The following is a 10,403-nucleotide window of genomic DNA, read 5'->3' as shown; positions in this document are numbered from 1 at the left end:
CTTCTCTGATCATAATCTCCTGATCTTCCACCTCACTTCTGAGGTCAGCACTAGTTCTGATTAGTTCAGTAAGGTGACTATATTTTGCAGTGGACCTGGCTGCAGTCAGGAAGACCTGAGTTCAAATTTGACCTCAGACACTTACTAGATCAAGGGACCTTGGGCAAGTCATTTAACCTCTGTTCCCTTTCCTCAGCTTTGAAATGGGGCTGATAACAGGACTTCCTCAAAGGGTTGTTGTGAGGATCAAAAGGTGATGTTTGTAAAGTGCTTAGCCCAGGGCCTAGTAACTAGTAGGTACTATATTAATGCTTACTCCCTTCCTCCTCTACTTCTCTTCAGCACATACACACACACCCACACCCACACACACACACATCAAAAAACAAAAAAAAAATGCACTGACTCTGGACAGTTCAAATATCATTTTTGATACGAATTATCTATGTGACTTTGGGCAAAGCATATAACCTTCCTCAGCTTCAGTTTCCTCATATGTAAAGTGAGAGGACTGGATTAAATGGCATCTGATGTCTTCCATTTCTAGCTCCCTCCTCTTCAAGCCCTCCCTATTCTAATGATGCCATCAACCCTGTTCTGTCCAAACTTTCTTTCCTTCCTAGTATTGATCTTAATTATTTCATCAATGGATTATTTTGCTCCATAGTGTCTCTCCTTCCCTTTTTAATTTTTTTGTTCCTTTCTCCGGAAAATCCTCTAAAATTTACTCAATTTCTTCTGAGATCCTATTCGTTATGCCTTCTTTATCTTCATTCCCTCCCCACAGCCTCCTTCCTCACTAACTACACTGTCCTAAAACAAAATACATGCCCTAGACCCTAGCTTCTCCTCAAGCTTTCATCTCATCCCTCTTCTCCCTTCAGTGCCATTTTTTTTCAGAAAGTCACTGCTTATTCCTCAATGTCTTGTAATTTAACTTTTGTTCCCATCACCCTTCTTGCTCCAAAGCCAGTGATCACTGTTTTCTTTTACTCAGACTTTCTTTTGATTTTTTTATTTCTCTGCAACATTTTATATCCTGCCACCCTCTTCCTTCAACTTTATACTTTTCACCTTCCATCTTCCATTTTTAAAAGGTGATAACTATGTAGCTGCCAGGGCAAAATGTCTCTTCCTAGGGTCAGTCAGTCAACAAGGATTTATATGTGTCTAATGTATGGCAGGCACTGGGATTGCAAAGAGGGAAAAAAAAAACCCCAGAGTGCTTGCTCTCAAGGAGCTCACATTCTAATGGAGGAGCTAGAATCATTTCAAAGTTTGCCTGTGGGTTAGCATGGATTATTTTGAGCTGCCCAAGTTCCTATGGTGTTTGTTGCAGTGAAGGATGGTCAGATGGAGTCAGAGTAAATGACCTCCTCCATCGCCACTGTCACACATGAATCTGCTCTCTCTTGTTTCTTTTCTGTCCTATAATACTGTTCACAATTCACCATTTTATCTCCTCCATGGTTCATTATCATTCTTCTGCCCCTTCAATAGAGTATCTCCCAATAGTCTGTCAGTATCCCTCTTCTTCTGCACTCTCTTCCTTGTCAGTCTCATCTATGAAAGTGTTGCTATGGAGTTCTGATCATCCAAAAACATATTTTTATCATGTTTACTCCCCTACTAATTACAAGATAAAGTCTCAATTCTTTATCCTGATACTCAAAGCCTCCACTTTAGTGGGCAGAATAATCTTTCCACGAAACTGACCTTGAACTTTTCTCACAGTTCTCTTTCTATAACCGTTCAATTCAGGTCTTAAGCTCCTACTACACTTTAGACACTGGGAATAAAAGAAGGCAAATGAAAACAGACCTACCAGAAGAAGCTTATATTATGAAGGGAAGGGGGGCATTTCAGACAGTTTATAGGCAAATAAATATAGTACAAGAAAATTGTAGGTGGGAGAGAGTATTAACTACTGGTTGTGGGAAGTGGGGCAGAGGGAGGCTCAAGAAAGACTTCAAGAAGTGGTGGCATCTGAGCTGAGCATTGAAGAAAGAAAAGGATTTTGAGAAATAGAAGGAATGTATTCCAGAGGAAGGTTATCCAGTGCTAACATAGAGGTATGAGTTACAATCCTGAGTTTCTGAATCATTAAGAATCTGGTTTGACTGGAATGGAGAGTATATGAAGGAAAGTAATGCAAAATCAAACTGAAAAGGTAGGCAGAAATGTGATAAAGGAAGGAATGAACCTTTTAATCTATTCTAGAGAAGAAAAAAAGGAAGAAAATAAGTGTTTATTAAGTTCCTTTTATATGCCAGACACTGGTAAATACAACACTGCCAGATAGATGCTATTATATCTCCATTTTACTGTAGAGGAAACTGAGGTAGACAGATTAAATGACTTGTCCAGTGTCACATAGCTATTAAGTGTCTGGGGCTAGATTTGAATCATTTTTTTCCATAAGATTTTACAAATGAATTTATATTCTAAATCAGTGTTATTCTTGTCTTTTGCTAGGGATGAGGACATAAAAATATCCTGTGATGAGCTCCATAAGACATTCCAAATTAAATAAACATATTTTGATGCTTAATGACTTCAATGAAAAGATGGATATCAATGAGGACATTCTAAAATATTTTAGAAAATGTTGTTCAGGAATAAGATATAACAGAGGCCAAAGGATTTCAGATGACTTGAGTCAAATATATCTAAATATCTATATATACATAAATATTTATACACATATGTCATTAAATACTTTCTTCAAGAAAAAAATCAGAAAGTACTGAACATTGCAAATAACATCATAGAAAAAATTAAATTGATTACATTTTAACACATTAAAAACAAATTGCTACTGATGTAGAAGTCACTCCTGAATGAACTATTAGTTCAGACCACCCATTTGTTAGTGTAAAAATAAAAAAATAATAAAACTAGAATAAAGAACAAAATGAGAAAAAGATATGGCATACAATTAAAGCAACTCTAACATGACCTGATTAAGTAAGGTGTTGATGCTAATAAATGGTAAATGGATAGAAGAACAGACATGAGGGCAGTTGAAGAAGTTTAGCTAATGAATTTTAACTAATGTAAATCAATTGTCATAATTAGGAGAGTAAAAGAGCCTAAAAATCACTTCCGTCTTTTTTGCCAAGTAGAAATATGAAATTACCAAGGGCATCAGTGATTTACAAAATAAGTTCTTTTGTAAAATTACATGGAGAAGGATGGTGGAAGGTTAAGAATAATCTTGCCTTATAAAATAATAAGAATTAGTAGAAGGCAAAACAAGTTTAAAGAAATCTTGGTGAAAGATCCAACCAATTAACAACATCCTGGAGGAGTATGAGGATGTAACTATAAGGTAGAAAAAAACAGATGAAAAATGAAAAAGATCCCTATAACTTGTCTTGAAATTTCTTTTCACTATCAAAGAAATCTTGACCACCATGTTTGAATGTTTAGTTCAATGTCCCTGATGTGATGAAAGTGGAAATTGTACTGCAGAAAACAAAGATGGGAAAAGCAGCTGGATTAAACCAAGTTTATCCTTAAGAGGTTGACACTGGAAGCTACACAATTTTTACAGTATTAAAGGATCAAATTTCAAGGTGTTTGAAAGAGGGGATGTATCAGAGGTGCAGGGGGGAAATCATATAACACTATAAAAAGGCAACAAGATTTATCTACCAATCTTAATACCTACTTTTCCATCTCTATAAAATTTTCACAAGAATAATCTATACACTCTTCAAAGACATCTTTGGTTAAGACATGAGAAAGGAATATTATTCTGAAAATTATGTTAACAGTATGTATCTTCAGTTATACATATATAAGGGATATATGTGTGTGTGTGTGTGTGTGTGTTATATAAAGTAAAGAAAATGTTTCCATTATTCTTATTATTCATTGACTATAAAGTACTGTATTCAGTAGAGCAAAATACTGCCATAAAGGCTCTCCCTTAAAAGGGAAGTATTCCTCCATGCATACTAAAAATCATATAAAGTCCTTTGAAAAGTGTAACAACAGATCTAGCTTTTTGTTTTGCAGGACTTTTGATTATTGACATCAAAGGAGGCATAGACCCAAGATATGTGCTCAATTCAAGTGTCACACATTGTCAGAGAGAAAGTCTAAAGCAAAATCCAACTGGTATTGTCTATAGATGGTGATGTTCTCCAGATGGTCCTGTTACAGAATGGGGTCTTTAGCTAAGACAACGGGTAGTAGAGTCAGAAAGTAGACCAGGAGTAGAGTCAGAAAGGTCTGAATTCAATTGTGATCTCAGAAACTTACTAAGTTCACTTAACCTCTCTTTATTTCAGTTTCCTCATCTGTAAAATGGGGATAATAACAGGACCTATTTCACAACTTGATTTATGAGGATCAAATGAGATCATAGTTGTAAAATGCTAAACACAATGGATTCATAGTAAGTACTACATAAATGAAATATTATTATTGCTACAGATGACCTTGTGCTAGTTGTATCAAGTCCTATTGTAATACAGAACCTCCTAAGTGAGTTCCACACTCACATAAAAGGGTCTCACCTGCCTTTCCATTCAAGAAAAACCAAGTGGATCAAAATGCTTCTTATCCAGAGTATGATATACTGATGGAAGGATAACTGATAGACTTGGTCTATCACTGCACATATCTTAGGCCTACATACAAATGAACGAGCTAGGATCAGACTTGGAGAAAGAGAATGGACTGTATTATCTTTGTGAAATTGCAGTTTTTTTTAGTGTCCTTAAACTTCTCCCTGAAATAAAGGTTTTATTTTTTTAAGTCTAATATTCTGCCCCTAAATGTTACAATATTCAAAGAAATGAATTTCAGGCTTACCTAATAGCCATGTAGGAACTACAAAAGTTGTAACACATTACAAAGATGCAATTATGTAAGAGAAGCAATGTAAATGATGTTTTTAGAGAAATTATGTGGCTGGAAGGAAAAAAAATTGTGCTGGGCATATAAAAAGAACAAAGACAATCAGCTCATTCAACTCAATGATATCCCATTAACATCACTAATTCTAGACTAGAGGAATTGAGTGGATCCCCTGTGGCAGATTTATGAAAGAATATGGACAAGAGTCACCCAAAACAGGCAGTCATAGATCATCTGTATGCTGGAGACTTATATACACATCAATGACATAACAAATACATTAAGAGTATAGAGGCTGGGGGCAGCAACGTGGCACAGTGGATAGAGCACCGGCCCTGGAGTCAGGAGCACCTGAGTTCAAATCCGACCTCAGACACTTAATAATTACCTAGCTGTGTGGCCTTGGGCAAGCCACTTAACCCCATTTGCCTTGGAAAAAAAACCTTAAAAAAAGAGTATAGAGGTTGGAGAATGAGCATTTGTGCTACTGTATTGTTATTTAATTGTTTGTTGTTGTTGAGTCATTATCATTATTTAAATTTCATGAGCTAATAGTTGAACTGAGTTGAAGTGTTTAGTTGTCTTCCCAGATAAAAGTTTAAACTCTTTTATAAAGGGGATGAAACATTTCTTATACTTCTTTGTATCTCCCAAAGCATCTATCAGAGTTAAGTATTTAATAAAAAAAATTGTTGATCAGTTATTTGAATGGTATGAATATCACCTCATTGCTAGATCATTGCATAAACTCAAAGTCCATAAATAGTTTAAAGCTTACTCAAAGAAAGAGTATTGTGTGATTACAGAGACTAAGGAAAGCCTTTGTACTACTCTTCTTCTGCCCCAATTTTTTTTTCTGACATTTCTCTGCAGTACCTTCAATGCTTTTATTAAGGGATAAATGTTTTTATTATACAATTAGAGGATTGATATTTAAGAATGCCTCTAAGGATTAAGTGTGTCAGTTCTTATTTTGTTCTTATCCATAAGACAAAGAAATGAGATAATAGTATGAAAAATTTTAATTCAAAGTAAATTTATCTAAAATTATTTATGTTTAACATTCATTTGCCCTGTTAGGAGAAATTACAGTAAAATCATTTAAAAAAATTCTTTCAGTTGAGGCACTTGGTCCTTCTAGTGTTGAATGAAAATGGCCCTGGGAAATGTAAAGCATTGAATTTAATCATTCTGAGGTATAATAAATATAGACCTGAGATCTAGTTATAACTCTGTTACTAACTTAACTCTGACATAAACATCATAGGTTTAAAGTTTCAAGGGGCCCAAGATATTGTTTTATTTAATCTTATCATTTTACAGATAAAGTAACTGAATCATCAGAGATTAAATGATTTACTCTCAGATCCCAGCAATAATAAATATCAAAGGTAGGATTTGAATCCAGGCCTTTTGCCACAAAATTCAATGTTTCTTCTATTATGTGAAGCAGTCTTCTCTGGGTCAATCCCTGAATTGGATCTTAAAGGAAGGGGAAAATTTCAACAGGCTGATTTGAAAGACAGAGCCCATTCAAGATGTGGAAAAGTATAAGCAAAAGCATGAGGATAGAAGAGGGCCAGAGGAGGATGAAGGAGGGTGAGGAATCCAAAATGCTGTAGACACAAAGGAGAGGAGTGAGGTCAAGCAGGAAAGGGAGGGTGACAGCTGATGGTGGAAGGTAGTGAATGCTTTTATGGAGGGGAACCACTGAAGAACTTTGAGCAAGAATAGGACAAGCAGACCAAGAAACTTAACCTCTTTGGGTCTATAGCCTGATCTTTAAAATGGGGTGGGGTGGGGATTAGAGTAGACAAAGTCAGCTCTAAGAAACTATGATGCAGGCAGATGTTTGCCTGGAAGCATTATTGAATAGTTAGTTGAGATGGTTTAGAAGGGGGATTGAACCTGAGGTGGAAGAGACAAATGAACTCATAAGCATGAGATTGGGTGTTAAAGACAAGTTTTATCCATTTGACATTTTTTTTGAGGCAATTGGGATCTAACAACCTGTAAATGTCTGGAACTCAGGTCCTTCTGACTCCAGGATGGGTGCTCCATTCACTTCACTACCAAGCAGCTCCTTGACAGTTTTTCAAAGGATCATATTTGATTAATAGAAATACCAAGGGGCTGCTAGTATGTAAGTAGAATCCTGAATAAGTCAACTTGTTGCTGCTGATGTTTGTCCTTTATTCTCAAAGAACTGTGACATCAGGTAGATGATGCCAGGACATTCAAGTGAATTAGATTTAAATATGGCAGAGTTGTGCAAAGTCATCAGTCTCACTTTCTCCTCCAGAATCATCTGGGTCCAGTGACCAGATATGGATAAGGATGACCAGAGATGACCCTGGATGCAGTGGGAGATTTAGCTTTAAATGATCAAGGAAATATCAACCAACCAATCCATCAATCAACAAACATTTATTCCAGGTATTGTTCTGGGGCTGGAGATAAGAAAACAAAATAGAACTCCTATTACATAGTATTTGTTAGATCACAGGACGCTATAGTATTTCTACCTGTTCCAAACAGACAGGAAGCTAGGTACCCTGGAATTAGCAGGGTTAGGTAACGGGAGATTTCATAACATCTGCAGCTGGGGATGGCACTGGTGGTCTTCAGAAGGAGCTTGATAAAGAAGAGCTTTACTTAGAGCTTATTACTTGCAGATTGTATGCAGCTGTCTAGAAAGAAGACTGACTTCCAACAGGAAAAGAAATATTGACTAAAGTATGTAGCAATAAAGGGGGGGGGAAGTAATGTTTAGAGAGATTCTTCCTTAGAAAAGATTAAAAATAGACAGTTGCCTAGGAATATTATCCTAGATTGGAGTATTCCTATTGAATGGGGCAAGTTTTGATGTAAACAGGAGAGCAAACTACACCAGGTTTAGGAACTCAACATCTCAAGGTACAATCTTTTCAGATTCTTCCTTTTAAATGTATTTTCTTTTAGTTCAGGTTTGAACTATTTCTTTTCTAGGGGACAGCAGCAATTGTTATACATAATTTCATTTGGTCTTCATGACAAAACTATGAAAGAGGTAGTGTTATCATCTTCATTTTAAAATGGGAAAACTGATATAGAGAGATTAAGTAACTTGCCCAAGGTCACATGCTTATAAAGTATCTAAGACAAGATTTGAACCTAGTTCTTTCTGTGTACAAGTCCAGGGCTCTATTCATTGCCTTTAATCCCAACAAAGTAACCTTTTGCAGCTAGAGAGAGAGAAACAGTGGTACACAGGCAAGTTTATCATCAAGAAAGCAAAGAAGTTATATGTCCTATTATATCAAGAAGTAACATTGGGGACAGCTAGGTGGTGCAGTGGATAGAGCAGCAGCCCTGGAGTCAGGAGTACCTTAGTTAAAATCCAGCCTCAGACAATAATTACCTACCTGTGTGGCCTTGGGCAAGCCACTTAACCCCATTGCCTTGCAAAAAACCTAAAAAAAAAAAAGGAAGTAACATTGGCAGCTTATTTCATCAGTGAAATTTGTGATTTATTGTATAATCCAAGTACATGACTTGCATAGATCATTTTTGCTTTTATTTAGCATTTTGAAAACCAACCATAAAAGATAGCTCACAAGAAGGGGTTTAAAAGGAAAGAAAGAAAATGCCTAAAATTAAGTTCTGGGTAAGGGAAAGAAACAGCGGAACAAAAGAAGATTGATTTATAAAATTTTAAAGTTTTTTGTACAAACAAAACTAATAAGGCTAAAATTAATAGACAAGTAACTAGAGGAAATTTTCGCAACAAGTTTCTCAGATAAAACTCTGATTCACAAGACATATAGGAAAATGAGAATGATCCCCCTAACTATTCAGTAGTCAAAGGATATGAAGAGTTTTCAGAGAAATTCAAGCTTTCAATAGCCCCATGATAAAGAGTTCCATCACTAATAATTAGAGAAATGAAAGAAAAAGCAACTCTGAGTTTCTACCTCATCCCCATTGTACTGACAAAGCTGATTATTAAAAAAAAAGGAAAATGACATTTGTGGAAGGGCATACAGTAAACATCAGTGTACTGTTTGTGGATCTTTGAATTAAGTAATTCTGGAAAACAATTCAGAACCATGCCCTCAAATTTAGCAAACTGTGTATATATACTTTGACTCAGTGCTATCTATCACCTTTAATTCTAGATACCAAGAAAGAAGGCAAAGAAAGAGGCAAATGAGCAATATTTACAGAAGCTATTTATGCCAAATCTTTTTATTATAGCAAAGAAGTAGAAACCACCAAAAGGGAATAGTTGAACAAATTATGGCATATAAATGTAAAGGAATTCTATTGTTCTGTAAGAAATGATTGTTCAGAAACCTGGGAAGTCATACATGAACATGATTTAGAATGAAAATAGCAGAATCAGGAGACTTATTTATATATTTAATATAATATATAAATATTGTATATATTGTTTATACCATATGTGTTATATTTACTATTTATATATTATATTACTAGTATTCTTAAAATGAAAAAATTTGCTTTAGTACATATTTATGTCATATACAATGATATATATTATATACTTATATGTTGATATAAAATTATAAAGATAAATAACTTTGAAAGACTTAAAAAGTCTGATCAATGCAAAGACCAACCATGATTCTAGAGGACCCATAATTATGCATGCTATTAGAACTTGAATAATGTGAGAATTAATTTTTCTTGACTATGGTTAGTTGATACAAAGATCTGATCTGATTTAATGTACATTACAGAGGAAGTAGGAGAGAAAGAAAATAATTTCTTGTTAATTAAAAATAATAAAATAAAATTTAAAATGGTCCCATTCACTAAGAGATGAAGTGCCAATCAGATGATAAATATCCCTCAAGATCTTTTCTGCACCTCTCATTTGAAATTTACTTCTCCCCTTCTTTGCTTCCCTCCATTCCCTCCGCCACTGCCCTGATAGACTGTGCCACCCTTTTAGGGAGAAAAACAGAAATATACTGGGAGAGAAGTTTGATTGACAGCAGGGTTAGAGGCTCTGGGAACTGCCACAGAGAAACAATAGTAGTTTTTAGCTTTCTATTCTTCTGGAATGTGTGCAGAGTATCTGTGTGGGAGGGAAAAAAGAAGAGGGGGAGAGGTAAAGAGAGAAATAAGGAAAAGAGGAGAGAGAGAAAAAGACAGAGGAAGCAAGAAAGAGGAAGAGTGGAACAAAAGGAATTTGGTGAGGGGGAACTTGTCTGGCAATAGAATCTTGTCTCTAAAGAAATAATATGGGGGGGGGGGGCAGATTTGAAATATGCACCCTCTATGAACTTCTGGGAATCACATACTTAATATCAGAGATTAAGAGAATCTTTAAAATTCAAAAGGACCTTAGAGGTCAAGCAATCCAACCTTTATCTAAAAACAGGAATCTTGTATACACAATCCCTTAAAGAGTTATCTAGTTTCTTCTAGAAGATCCTCAGGGATGGGAGAACTGAGTACTCTATGAAGCATTCCATTCCATTTTTGGATAGCTCTAATTGTTTTTCCTTATTTCTAATAAAAAAATT

The sequence above is a fragment of the Macrotis lagotis genome, chromosome X (assembly GCF_037893015.1).
Source record: "Macrotis lagotis isolate mMagLag1 chromosome X, bilby.v1.9.chrom.fasta, whole genome shotgun sequence".
Classification (NCBI taxonomy): Eukaryota; Metazoa; Chordata; class Mammalia; order Peramelemorphia; family Peramelidae; genus Macrotis; species Macrotis lagotis.
Note: the sequence above shows the minus strand (reverse complement) of the source record.